The 12,381-nt window shown below is 44.9% G+C and overlaps 1 pseudogene; it reads left to right on the top strand.

The window, feature by feature from the left end:
* The first annotated feature begins 1,385 nt into the window (after positions 1-1,385).
* LOC116573776 lies at positions 1,386-1,677 on the top strand (annotated as a pseudogene).
* Positions 1,678-12,381: the final 10,704 nt, after the last annotated feature.

Below are 12,381 nucleotides of genomic sequence, written 5' to 3'. Positions count from 1 at the left end.
AATTTGAATCTCCCTGATGGCTAGGGATGATGAACATTTTTTCATGTGTCTGATAGCCATTTGTATGTCTTCAATGGAGAAGTGTCTGTTCATATCTTCTGCCCATTTTTTGATATGATTGTCTGTTTTGTGTGTGTTGAGTTTGAGGAGTTCTTTATAGATCCTGGATATCAACCTTTTGTCTGTATTGTCATTTGCAAATATCTTCTCCCATTCCTTGGGTTGCTTCTTTGTTTTCTTGACTGTTTCCTTTGCTGTGCAGAAGCTTTTGATTTTGATGAAGTCCCAAAAGTTCATTTTCGCTTTTGTTTCCTTTGCCTTTGGAGACATATCTTGAAAGAAGTTGCTGTGGCTGATATAGAAGAGATTACTGCCTATGTTCTCCTCTAGGATTCTAATGGATTCTTGTCTCACATTGAGGTCTTTTATCCATTTTGAGTTTATCTTTGTGTACAGTGTAAGAGAATGGTCGAGTTTCATTCTTCTACATATAGCTGCCCAGTTTTCCCAGCACCTTTTATTGAAGAGACTGTCTTTTTTCCACTGTATATTTTTTCCTGTTTTGTCAAAGATTATTTGACAAAATAGAGTTGAGGGTCCATATCTGGATTCTCTACTCTGTTCCACTGGTCAGTGTGTCTGTTTTTATGCCAGTACCATGCTGTCTTGGTGATCACAGCTTTGTAGTAAAGCTTGATATCAGGTAACGTGATGCCCCCCCATTTTATTTTTGTTTTTCAACATTTCCTTAGCAATTCGGGGTCTCTTCTGATTCCATACAAATTTTTGGATTATTTGCTCTAGCTTTTTGAAGAATACCGGTGGAATTTTGATCGGAATGGCATTAAAAGTATAGATTGCTCTAGGCAGTATAGACATTTTAACAATGTTTATTCTTCCAATCCAAGAGCATGGAATGGTCTTCCATCTTCTTGTGTCTTCTTCAGTTTCTTTCATGAGTGTTCTGTAGTTCCTCAAGTACAGATCCCTTACCTCTATTAGAGATTGCACTGAATCTGTGTATCACTTTGAGTGGTATAGACATTTTAACAATATTCTTCTTCTAGCCCATGAACAGAAGATGTCACTCCATTTGTTTGTGTCTTTAATTTCTTTCAGCAATGTTTTGTAGCTTGCAATGTACACATCTTTCCTCTCCTCGACTAAATTTATTCCTGAGTGTTATATTCTTTTTTGTGCCATTTTAAAGGGAAATGTTTTCCTAATGTCCTTTTCAGGTGGCTCCTTGCTATGGTTTAGAAACAGAACTGATTTTTATGTGTTGCATTTGTATCCTGCATCTTCATGGAATTCACAGAAAGACAAAGAGAACACGGTTTCACTTTCATGAGGCATCTAAAATAGTCCAACTCATGGGTGGTCTTTGTCAGCTTCTACCGGGTGCACTGTGGCCCGGGCCAAAGAGTGCAGAAGGTGATGGTTCAGCCCATCAACCTCATCTTCAGATACTTGCAAAGTAAATCACAGATTCAGGTGATGCCTTATGAGCAAGTGACCATGCAGGTAGAGGGGTGTATCACTGGTTTTGATGAGTACATGAACCTCATATTAGGCGATGCCAAAGAGATTCATTCTGAAACAAAATCAGGAAAATAACTAGGTTGGATTGTGCTAAAAGGAGATAATATTACCCTCCTCTAAAGTGTCTCCAATTAGAAATGATCAACAAAGTGAGAAATTCTTGAGATGGTCATGTTGTTTGTTTTTTTAGATGTCCTTTGTTGGAAATGTAGTTCTAAAACTTTTGCTTGTATTGTTTTGACTACCTCTATGTTATTACCAGAGGACAATAAATGCTGTGGGATTGTTTTTGTTTAAAAAAATAATCAAACTCATAGAATCAAAGAATAAGACGGTGGTTGCCAGGGACTGGGAATGGGGGAAATGGGGAGTTGCCAATCAGTGGGCATAAACTTTGGTTGTACAACATGAATAATTCAAAAGATCTGCTGTACATCACTGTGCCTATCATTAGCAATACTTTATTGTATGCTCAAAGTGATTTTTTTGGGAAGGTGGATCTCATGTTCAGTGTTCTTACCATAATAAAACAAAACAAAATAAAGACAACTGTGCCATCCCAAATAAACATGAGAAGCGTTTAGGTCAAATAAAAAGGGGCTCCAAGTTAGGATTTTTGGTTTCAAGTGACAAAAAGAGAGCTTTCTGACTGAAAGAATCCAAGGAAGGAAATATCCAAGCTGTAGAGAGGAGAGGAATGCAGTGAGCATCTAGGATATTGGGATTAGAAAGTCAAGGGCTTGATTGAACTCTCCCTGGGTCTTTGCTCTCTGCTTCTCTGTGTGCATTGGCTTTTTCCTCTCTCATTGCAGCCTGTTTTGTAGCAAATGGCTGGAAAGATGGCTATCAGCAGATTTTGAGCTATATTTCATTACTTCTAGTCCCTCTTCCCCAATTCTAGAACAGCTCATGGGGAAGAACCCTGATTCACCCACTTTGGTCACATTCCTGTAAGAGTCATCTCAGGCCCAGGGAAGACAGGCTGTGTAGTAACGAAAAAACCCCACCTAGCTGTGTTGATGGGGACACATTTCTGGAAAAAGAAGGCATTCAATCAAAAATCCCTGAAAGGTTTACCACGCTCCAGGGCCTCAGCCCCCTCAGAATATCAGAGTCAGTGAACAACAGAGCGGCAAGTCCCTGTGAAGACTAAGTTGTCCAGGTCACCAGAGGTCAGAATGACTAGGAGTCTTCTCAGTGTCACAGAGAAATTTAGAGGAAAGAAAAACTGGATGTGGTTCTCTTCAAAAGAATCATAATTCTCAGCTTCTCATAAACCCATAGCAACCCAAGTAGCCTATGGTAGTTAGCACTGTTTAAAGAAGAATTGAGAGCTCCCTCCTTCATCTATGTTAGAAAGGACAAGAGAGCTGGGGGACAACTCTCAGGAGCACCGTGCTTGTGGGTCATGTCACTGAGTCCCGGAGCACACTATGCCCAAACACCCCTGTTTTACAGGTGAGGAAGCTGAGGGTCAGTAAACTAAGGCAACTTGCCCAAGACCTCCTAGTGAGTAAGGGATGGCACTTGCTGGCAGAACGCAGGTTAGAGAACCTCTTCGTGGGCCCCATGTGTGTGACCTGTGGGAATGGAGGTAGCTGACTGAGAATCTGCCCAGCTCTGGTGTGGTGAAAACATACTCCCTTCTACCATCCCTGGGGTAGATTCCCACTTTGTCTCTGGAGGATATTTACAGATTAGGAGTATAGCCTCCTGTCCTTCTGACCTGCCCCACCAGGAAGGACAGCAGGTCCTCCAGAGGATAGGTACTGCGGTTCCTCTTTCCCTGCCCAGATATATGGAAGCAACCTTCTACCCCCAGAATTAGCTTGAGAAAGCTCTACCCAAGCACACCACATTGTTGGTCCTTGAGGCCAACAACCCCTATACAAATCACAGTCTGGGAAATTATATGTATTTTTGCTCTTTTTATAATAACCAGAACTACTTTTTTTTTTTTATGTTTAGATATTTGACTTCCAACCATAAGCACATCATAACAACAGTCGTAGATTATCCATGCTGGGCCTTATTACACTATCTCACAAATTATATTAAAATATTTATTTATTCCCTTAAGAGTCCCCAGGGATGCTAATTCCTTTCTTATCATCACCTCATGCCCAAACTGACAAAGCTAATAAAATCATCCTCCCAATTTTTCCCCGCCTCCAAAGTCGTATCTTCTCATTGAATCTCTGAAACTAGTCCTACAAAGTCATTTGAAGTTCTTTTGGGGACTGTATTATAAAGACAGATTTGTGCTATGAGTGTGGAATTCAATTTCTATGTTTTCAGCTGGTTGTCTGGGTACCAGAAGGCTTTCCTAGTGTTTAATGGAGCCGTTTGTCTCCAGAAAGAAGTGCTAATATAATGTGACATAGACTGACCCAAAGTTCTGCCTTTTCTCTCTTGCATGAGCACCCAGGGGGAAAAGAGGCTCTGGTATCAATGAGAATCACAAGTGGCCACTTTTCTAATAGAGATTGTGTGACTCTCCAGGGAACTGCAGGGATGGCCAGATGGTGCAGTGTTTTTTCAAAGCACTTACAATCCTGATCTATAACATTCTCTCCCGTGTGCTTCTGGATTCCGATTGTAGGGACACTTTAGAACTAAGAATGTCTGGAATTGAGACTTAGGAGAAAGGCTGGCCAGGATTAGAGCTCTTTCCTACTAATCTCATCATAATTACTGGGGGCTGTTACCATTCTTACTCAAGTTTCTGTAAGAAATTTACAAATGGCTTTATAGCTATCGGAGGCAGAAAAACAAGAGCTTACTGAGTATTGCTAAAGCGCGTGCAAAAATTGCTGATAACTAGAGAAAGACTCTGTATTGAGGAAGTAAATAACCGAGACTAATTATAGAAGTCTAGGAACAGATGATGTGACACATAATGGCAATGCTAGTTAAGCAGGACACTGTGCTCGCCACGTTCTGTCTGGGTAGTTTCTATCCTTTCTCTCATCTAGCCCTTACCATCACCTGGGAAAGCAGGCGTTCCCATTACTCTCAGTTTCCAGATGAGGAAACTAAGGCACAGAGAATTCCTCAAGGTCCCTGGGTTAGTAAATCAACCTCTGTTGCTTTTGCCGGGTTAATACCCATTCCTGCTTCTGGTAAGGACACTCCCTTTATCCTCCAGCAAACCCCTGCACCCATCCCCCACTCTCAAGCCCTCAGTTTGCCTAAGATTTGCCAACTTCCTCTGCCCCCAAACCCTCCTCCCCTCCCCTGCCAGGGACTCTGGCCTGGGTCCATCAGCACATCCCATGCCCCTGGCCATGATGTCCAGTTCAGGGATCACCATGGACAGTCAAGCTGAAAACTTCAGTGCAGTATTAAGGAAAGAGAACTTGGCTTTGAGCGCCTCACAGCTGGGGGCCTATAGGCCTGGAACTTCTCCCCCAGGGGGAGAAGGTGGTCAGGAGGGAGAGGCCGCCCCAGGAAAGCCCAGAGGCAGGGGGAGGGAGATGGGCCTGGCCGTCTGTGAGGCTCCACACCCAGCCATTCCCAAGGTCTGCGCTGGACTTGTCTCAGTGTTTTTTTGTTTTTGTTTTTGTTTTTTTGAAATCCAGTGTTTTGTTTTTAAAAATCTTGGCAAAGCTTGCACAACCATCGCCACCAATACCAGAAAATGTTTGTCTTCCCCCAAAGAAACTCATTAGCAGTCAGTCACTCCAACCCCTGCCCCCACCAGCCCTTTGCAGCCTGGATTAAAACAGAATCACGCGCCTTCGTCTTCATGCTTCAGGGGTTACAAGTTTCCTTCCCTTATATCTCCCCTCACCCAGCTTCTCAGGAAAGGTGAGTCTACCAGTGAATTTTGTGCAAATGGAGTTTCGGTGGAAACACAAATCACATCGGAGCCACATTCTGCGTTGACACCCGTGGCTTGGAACCAGCATGGCCAGAAGCAGGAGTTTCATCATAGGGGCCAGCAGTCTGGGGACTCTGAGCCCATCAGTGGTTTCCCTTTTTGTGGGAAAAGCTTTGAATTTGGGGATTTGATGACAATCTTATGGAGACCACAGGGGGCAGCAATGTCCTGGTCACTGTCAGAGTCCCAGGACACAGCCACCCCGTCACCCTACATCTCTTGATGTCACTTTCATAGTTGACTCTCTGATTCCTAATTTGTTTGTCTGTAACAGAGCAGACCCCCGGGTGTGAGCGGGGTCCTCAATGGCTGTCTTTTGTCTTCATCGAGCTTTCTGAAAAACACCCTCCCCCAGAGCAGGGATAAAAGCAGGGAGATGAAGACCTGAAGCGTGAAGACGGAGTGTGATTCTGCTGCTCTTGAAGAAAAGCTGACCTACCATTTTGTTGCTCAAGCACCTGACCTCAGGGTCCTATGTTCTCCCGGAGCAGCAGATAGCTATTGACCCCGTTGTTTCCCAGGACCAGCACAACGTTTAGCCCTAGAGCAGGGTCACGTGATAATTTTGGTGGGCCCAACACACTTCACCTTCACGGCCCACTTTCTCCATAAAAATTTTTAAAAGTTATATTTATGACTGTGTTGGTATAAGAAAAATGGAATTCCAGCTGGATTATATTTATTTGCTTAAATTCTGATTTTAAGAGACATTAAAACTTGTTTATGGGTCCCTACAAGGATCATGGGCCCTGAGTGCCAGTGCTGTGGTTCTTACTGCCTAAGTTGGCCCAGTTGTTGATACAAGTTTTTCAAACTGCTGCATGTTCGAGGGAGGTGAGATCTCCCATCAGTGAAGAGAGGGTCTTGATACTAAGACCTCCCTTGAGAGCTGACTTCTCTGTGCCGGAATATGTCCAGGCTGGGGGCATGGTGGGTCTCCTTCTGCCACCCCTTTTCTGTTTGCTGCAAGAAAACAGCGAAGGGGTTGACTCCCCTGCACTCATGGTGAGGACATCTAGAAGGTTCAGTCCAGGTACCCGGGCCTCCCCGGCAAACTCCTCACTGAGGTGACTGGAGGAAGAAGGACCCAGTTATGGCAGAAGAGGGAAGAGGTGGAAGGGGACAGATAAACTTATTGGGACCAGGGGGGCGCTCTGCCAAGCATTGTGTCATTTAATATTCTATGAGCCTCTGAGAGGTGGCCAGACATAAATGTGTGTAGGGCCTTTACTGTGTCCAGGCATGATGTTGGACACTCTAATTAGCTTCTTTAATATTTATAGTCACCTGCGAAGTAGGTATTACTTTTGTTTCTGTCTTACAGGTGTGGATGTTGATGTTCAGAGAGAGATAAGTAAAGACTCAGAAGTGCAGTCAGGGACAGAGGTAAAGCCCAGGACTGAGTTTTAGGGAATATGCTGGGACCAGGAATGGCTCATGGTGAGTCACAGTGTACAGAAGACTTTGACACAAAGAGGATACCAACTGGAGTACGGGCCATCATGTCTGACCAAGGGCTGACACATTTTAGTCCTGGGCTTGTGGGCAATGCAGCGATCACGTCCTCTGTTGGGGGCTTAGGTTAGATTTTGGGAGAGATGGGGTTATGCCACAGAGGTTAGACTATATGATATTTTGAAAACCTATGGGTCTCAATCTTTTAATATGATAAGTATGAACCCACTAGATTACCAGATCAGGTACCGAGGACACAGTCTTCCAGTAGAACTACATGAGAGCTCCAAATATTTACAGGCAATGTATATTTATTTATCTTTTAAAGGGTCCATTCCTAAGACACTTTACTGGTCCTCTGTACCTTCCAAACATAGCAGCCTATTCAACCTCACATGACTCTGCCCTAGGCCCAATAACAGTAACATCTAGCATTGTCATTGTTACACTATTACAGGTGTTTATTGTATGCCTCCAATGCATTAAATGCTTTCTGTATCATGTCTCTTTTAATCTTCGTAACTGCCTTGGAAGATAGGGATTTTTTTTTATCCATTTACAGGCGAGAAAACAGGCTCAAGTAGGCTGAGTAACTTACAAGGCTACATAGTTAGGATATGACAAAGCCACCTTCAAATCAGTCTGGCCATAAACCTGGAGCTTCGGACAACCAGTATATCTACCAAACCCTGAAGGTAAGTGTTTCTCATTTCCTGATTCAGAAGGTATTTCAGGGACCACTGTTCCACGCTGAATCTACTCAGATTTTACACTAAATTTTACTATAAGAAGTATACATTGGTGTTTATCAGAGAGGGGTAGTCTTACCTCCCAGAAGATCTTTGACAGTGTCCGGAGATATTTTTGGCCATCACAAATGGGGGTGGGGAAGAAGAAGGGGGCTCCCAGCATCTATCTAGTGGAGGCCAGGGGTGCTGCTGAACATCTTACAACACACAAAATGGCCCCACAACAAAGAATTACCCAGTGCCCATATCAGTAGTGCTGAGGCAGAGAACCCCTGTGTTACCTAAAGCACCATTGGATTCTAAGTCAAAGTAGAAAAATCATACCCAGTGCAGTTGGGTGGCTCAGATGGTTTAGCATCTGCCTTCAGCTCAGGTCATGGTCTCAGGGTCCTAGGATTGAGTCCCACATCTGGCTCCCAGATCAGTAGTCTGCTTCTCCCTCTCCCTCTGCCTCTCCCCTGCTTGAGCACTCTCTTTCTTTCTCTTTCTCTCTCAAATTTAAAATTCTAAAAATTAAATTTTTTTAAATAAAAAAAAAAAGAAAAACCACACCATTTGCTCCCTCCCAACACAGTGTGTTATTTGCCAAGGATGCAAAGTATAGTCTTAGTACCAGTCACTAGACGCTGAGTCTGAAATGAATGGTTTTCCAAGGGTCCCACTGGGTAGGGTGACCAGATATTTTATCTTACAAACTAGACACTGACTCCAGAAGGAGTCGATTATTCCATGACCACAGGCATAAACCTGGATGAACGAGCCCTCCGCTATGGAGTTTGCTGGCAAGCACAGACGCATGGCAGAGACCAGTGTAGCGGTAAAGATGAAAGGCTGCCACATAAATCTTGGCAATGACTCCAAGCCCTTCCAACTTCAAGGTGCATGTTTCCTTCAAGAGCTTATGGACACGTTGGATTCCCAAAGGCTGTTCTTGGGTCCCCCTCTCCTCCACACGAGTGACACCTTGCTCCATCTGTTGGTATCAGGTAGAGCTGAAAAGCCTTGCCTCTACAGCCAGTTTTCTTGCTATTTCTGAGAGGTCATCATGTGAACTTTGGCAAGTCGAGGATCTCCTGTAGTTCTTCTTACGTCGGCAAGCACTCTGTGAGGGAGGTCATGTGTCATGGTAATTTTTAGGAGGTATATATTGAGACATGGAAAGCCTGGTGCCTCCAAGGAGCAAAGCAAGTTGGGAGATCTGGAGTCCATGTTTCTAGGTCATTTCATCCAGGGACTACTTCTGTCATGAGACGGCAGTCAGACGGTGTCACATTCTAAATACACAACCAATCGGCAGGGCGGGGGGCACTTGCATGGCTCCATTGTTTGAGGGACTGACTCTTGGTTTTAGCACCCTCATGATCTCACAGTCCTGGGACCAAGTCCTTCGACGCGCTCTGCGCTCAATGCAGTGTCTTCTTCAGTTCTTTCTCCCCCTCCCTCCAGCTCATGCTCTCTCTCTCTCTCTCTTTCTCTCTCTCAAATATGTAAGTAAAATAAATATATCCCCCTGGATATGACTAGACTTCAAGGAAAAATAAACCTTAAAAACATTTTTACAATGACCTTATCTAACCACCATAATTATTAGCAGGGTATCAGTAAAGGTATGTCCTGAACTGAGGAAGAGCCAAGGTGGTCCAAAAATGCTGGGTGTGTTTTCTGGTACTAAGTCTGCCCCTCTCCCCACTCCTTTTCTTACACTCAAGAGACTGTATCAGAATGCGAGTGCAAGTCATTTCATTATAAGGATAACCTTGGAGCCAGTGTATTTTATTAGAAAAGAGATTTGTCTAGAGACTTTTGTTAGTAGGGGTAGCTGCCTGTGACCCCTCTCACAGTCTGTCCATGACTCACTAGTGTGTTCACACCCTGCTTGCGAGGGGAGCTCCCCTCTGCTGTGCCCCATCTCTGGGCAGATGAACCCAAACAGCAAGCAAGACAAGAAGACATTGTCACTAGTTTTGTTCCTCAGATTCTTCTCTTCACTTCTCTTTTGAACTCAAAATCTAATCTCTGGCTAAAGCTCATGGGGTTTTGGAAGACAACAGGAGGTAGTTTGGTAGTAGAGAGGTCTGTGGTGTCTGGCTGTGGTCCGGCAGATAGAACATCCTCATGAAAGGTAAAGAGGCTACAACTAGGGGTGAAGCCTTATGAAAAGAAATGGGCTCTCCCCCAAAATGAAAAATAAATAAAAATAAATTAAAAAATAAAAAAGAGGTGGGCTCTCCCTCCCTCGAGTCTAGGGGATGTGATGTTGATTAAGTTAAAAAAAAATGAGATATTGAAGTTGATGTGGGGCTTTGTCACTCATCCCTTTGATTCTACAATAAAAGGAAAACCAGCGTGCGGGGTTTCTTTTTCCTTCAGAGAGACGGTTGAAGCTGTAGGTTGAGTTACTCACTGACAACCAGAAGAGGAAGATGGATGATCCTGGCTCCTTGGAGAGTTAGTAACAGAGCTTTCTCCTTCGCCGCGTTCCATTTTTCCTTGCCACAAACCCTGAGTTCTCCCTCTCCACAGCTGAAAGATACACTGCCTTCTGTTTGCAGATGGCAAATGTGACAGTGCCGTGAGCTGTGGGCTATAATCCAGTCTGATGGGCACCCTGGTCTGTGAGTGGAGGCCAGAAATAGCTGGGGTGGAAATGCAAGCCTTGGAGTTGAGGTGGCCTCCTGGAGTGCTAGAGAGGCTCAGGAAGACTCCGGAGGGCTGGCTTGCCCATCAGTTTTCTTCTTGTTGTCTGCCATTCTTCAGGCTCCTCAGCCTCTTTCTCCCCCCACCACCTCTACTCTCCCTCCCCCCAACCCTAGGCTCCCCTCTCCTTGGACTTCAGAGCACAGCTGTAGCATTGCGGGAGTCCTCTACACTGACTTCTATTTGGGGTTAGTGGGAAGAAGTATCTCTCTCCATAGGACCTGCTGGGCAGCTGAGAGAAGGAAAGGGCCCTGGGACACCTGCCAGCCAGACCACAGCTTGTGGAACTTGAAAGCATGTCCTATCACAAGTACAGTGAATGTGTGGTGGATATGAATATTACCTTACATCTGTGCTCGTAAGAAATGTCACAGTGTTTTAATTTTTCTAAATAAACTTCAATTAGCTCTGAGCTCCCACCAAGCAGACTGGCAGGAAATTCCATCCTGGCTATGGAATAGGAGCCCTCCTTCCCCTCCCGAGTTGCTCCCAGGCCTTGAAGATATGGCAGAGTCCAGGTCATTCATCACATGCTCTGCTGGCCTTTGGCTCATAGTTCTTATTCAAGGAGTGCACTGGGGTGTCCTTGACCTTGGTAGCTTCCTTGTACTGGGTTTGCATGGAGATCTTTGCGGGGGTGGGGAGGTTCATCCCTGACTCATCCTCATGGGAAGTCCTGCCAAAGCCCCACCCACAGCCCCAGTTCCAGTGTGCAGCCTGGGAACAGGACTTGGGTTCCTCTTACCCATGCAATCCTCAAAAGTCTGCAGCTCTTCTTGGAGCCCGGGGAAGCTCTAAATGAGCTTTCCTTTCCCTGTGGCTTCACCATCCCCCAACTGCTTAAACTTCACCCATCTTTTCCCTTGTCTGCAGCCATCCAGCGTGATTGCTCTATGAGCCCAGACTTTTATCAAAGAGTAATGTGTTGGCAGGTTGGTTCCTTCTGAGGACTATGAGGGAGAATCTTACAGGACTCTCTCCTAGCAACCCTCTGATGAGTTGCTGGTGATCTTATCTTGACTTCTGCTGTACCAACCCAATCTCTGCCTTCGTCTTCACATGGTGCTCTCCCAGTGTGCATTTCCGTCTCCAAACTTCCCCTTCTTATAAGGACCCCAGTCATATTAGATTAGGGGCTCAACCTACTCCAGGATGATATCACCTAATTACTAATTAGTTAATTACAACTGAATGACCCTATTTCCAAATAAAGTCATCCTCTGAGGTACTAGGAGTTAGAGCTTCACCATTTGGGGAGGATACAACTGAATCCATCACAATGACAAATTTACTTCAGTTTATCTAAGAGTGTCCTGGTTTTAAAGCTGAAAGTTCCATGTCCCAGAAACTTCCTCAATCCATGGCAAACCTGAACACAGGGTCACCCTAGCAACCATGCAGAAATGAGCATTCTGACAGTGTTGAAATGGTAACAACAAGTGTCCAATACTTGTATTGTCTGCTGTATACATTTATCAGGAATCTCAAAGGAAAGGGTGGTTGGGGGTGGCTCATTTTGGTGGCTCCTAGGGTCCTTGGATGAATGGCACTTAACTCTTGACACAAAACAGATAGTGATCAAGTGTTGATGGAAATGGAAAAGAGAAGTGCCAGGAGGGATGTGCTTGGACTGGTGTGGGCACAGGAAGGAGGAGACCAAGCTGGAGTAAGGTGGGAGGAGTCACTCTTGGAAAGGAAGAGTCTGAGGGCGGGCGAAGGCGAAGCAGCTGTCCCAGATGCTGGGTGCAGACAGGATGGCCTGTGGGAGCACTTACACCTCAGGTCCCCCTTCTCCATGGGTAGGAAATCCTCACCTGTTGAGAATGAGCCATCACGCCCGGGAATCTCAGCATCCAGTGGTTCTAATGGCTGCCATGTTTTCAGGTTCCTACCAAGTCGGAAAAGTGAGAACAACGTCAATTCTTTCCTGAATTGAAGATAAAAGTGTGTTTAGGAAGTTATATTTAAATCTAAATTATATTTAGAACACCTCTGTTTTGCAGCGTGGCTGGGTGCGACTCTCCACCAGGACAGATCTCAGTGGAAACAAGAAGG

This window comes from Mustela erminea, chromosome 14 (genome assembly GCF_009829155.1).
Source record: "Mustela erminea isolate mMusErm1 chromosome 14, mMusErm1.Pri, whole genome shotgun sequence".
In the NCBI taxonomy this organism is placed as follows: domain Eukaryota; kingdom Metazoa; phylum Chordata; class Mammalia; order Carnivora; family Mustelidae; genus Mustela; species Mustela erminea.
The sequence above is the reverse complement of the archived record's forward strand: the minus strand, read 5'-3'. Positions and strand labels throughout refer to the sequence as shown.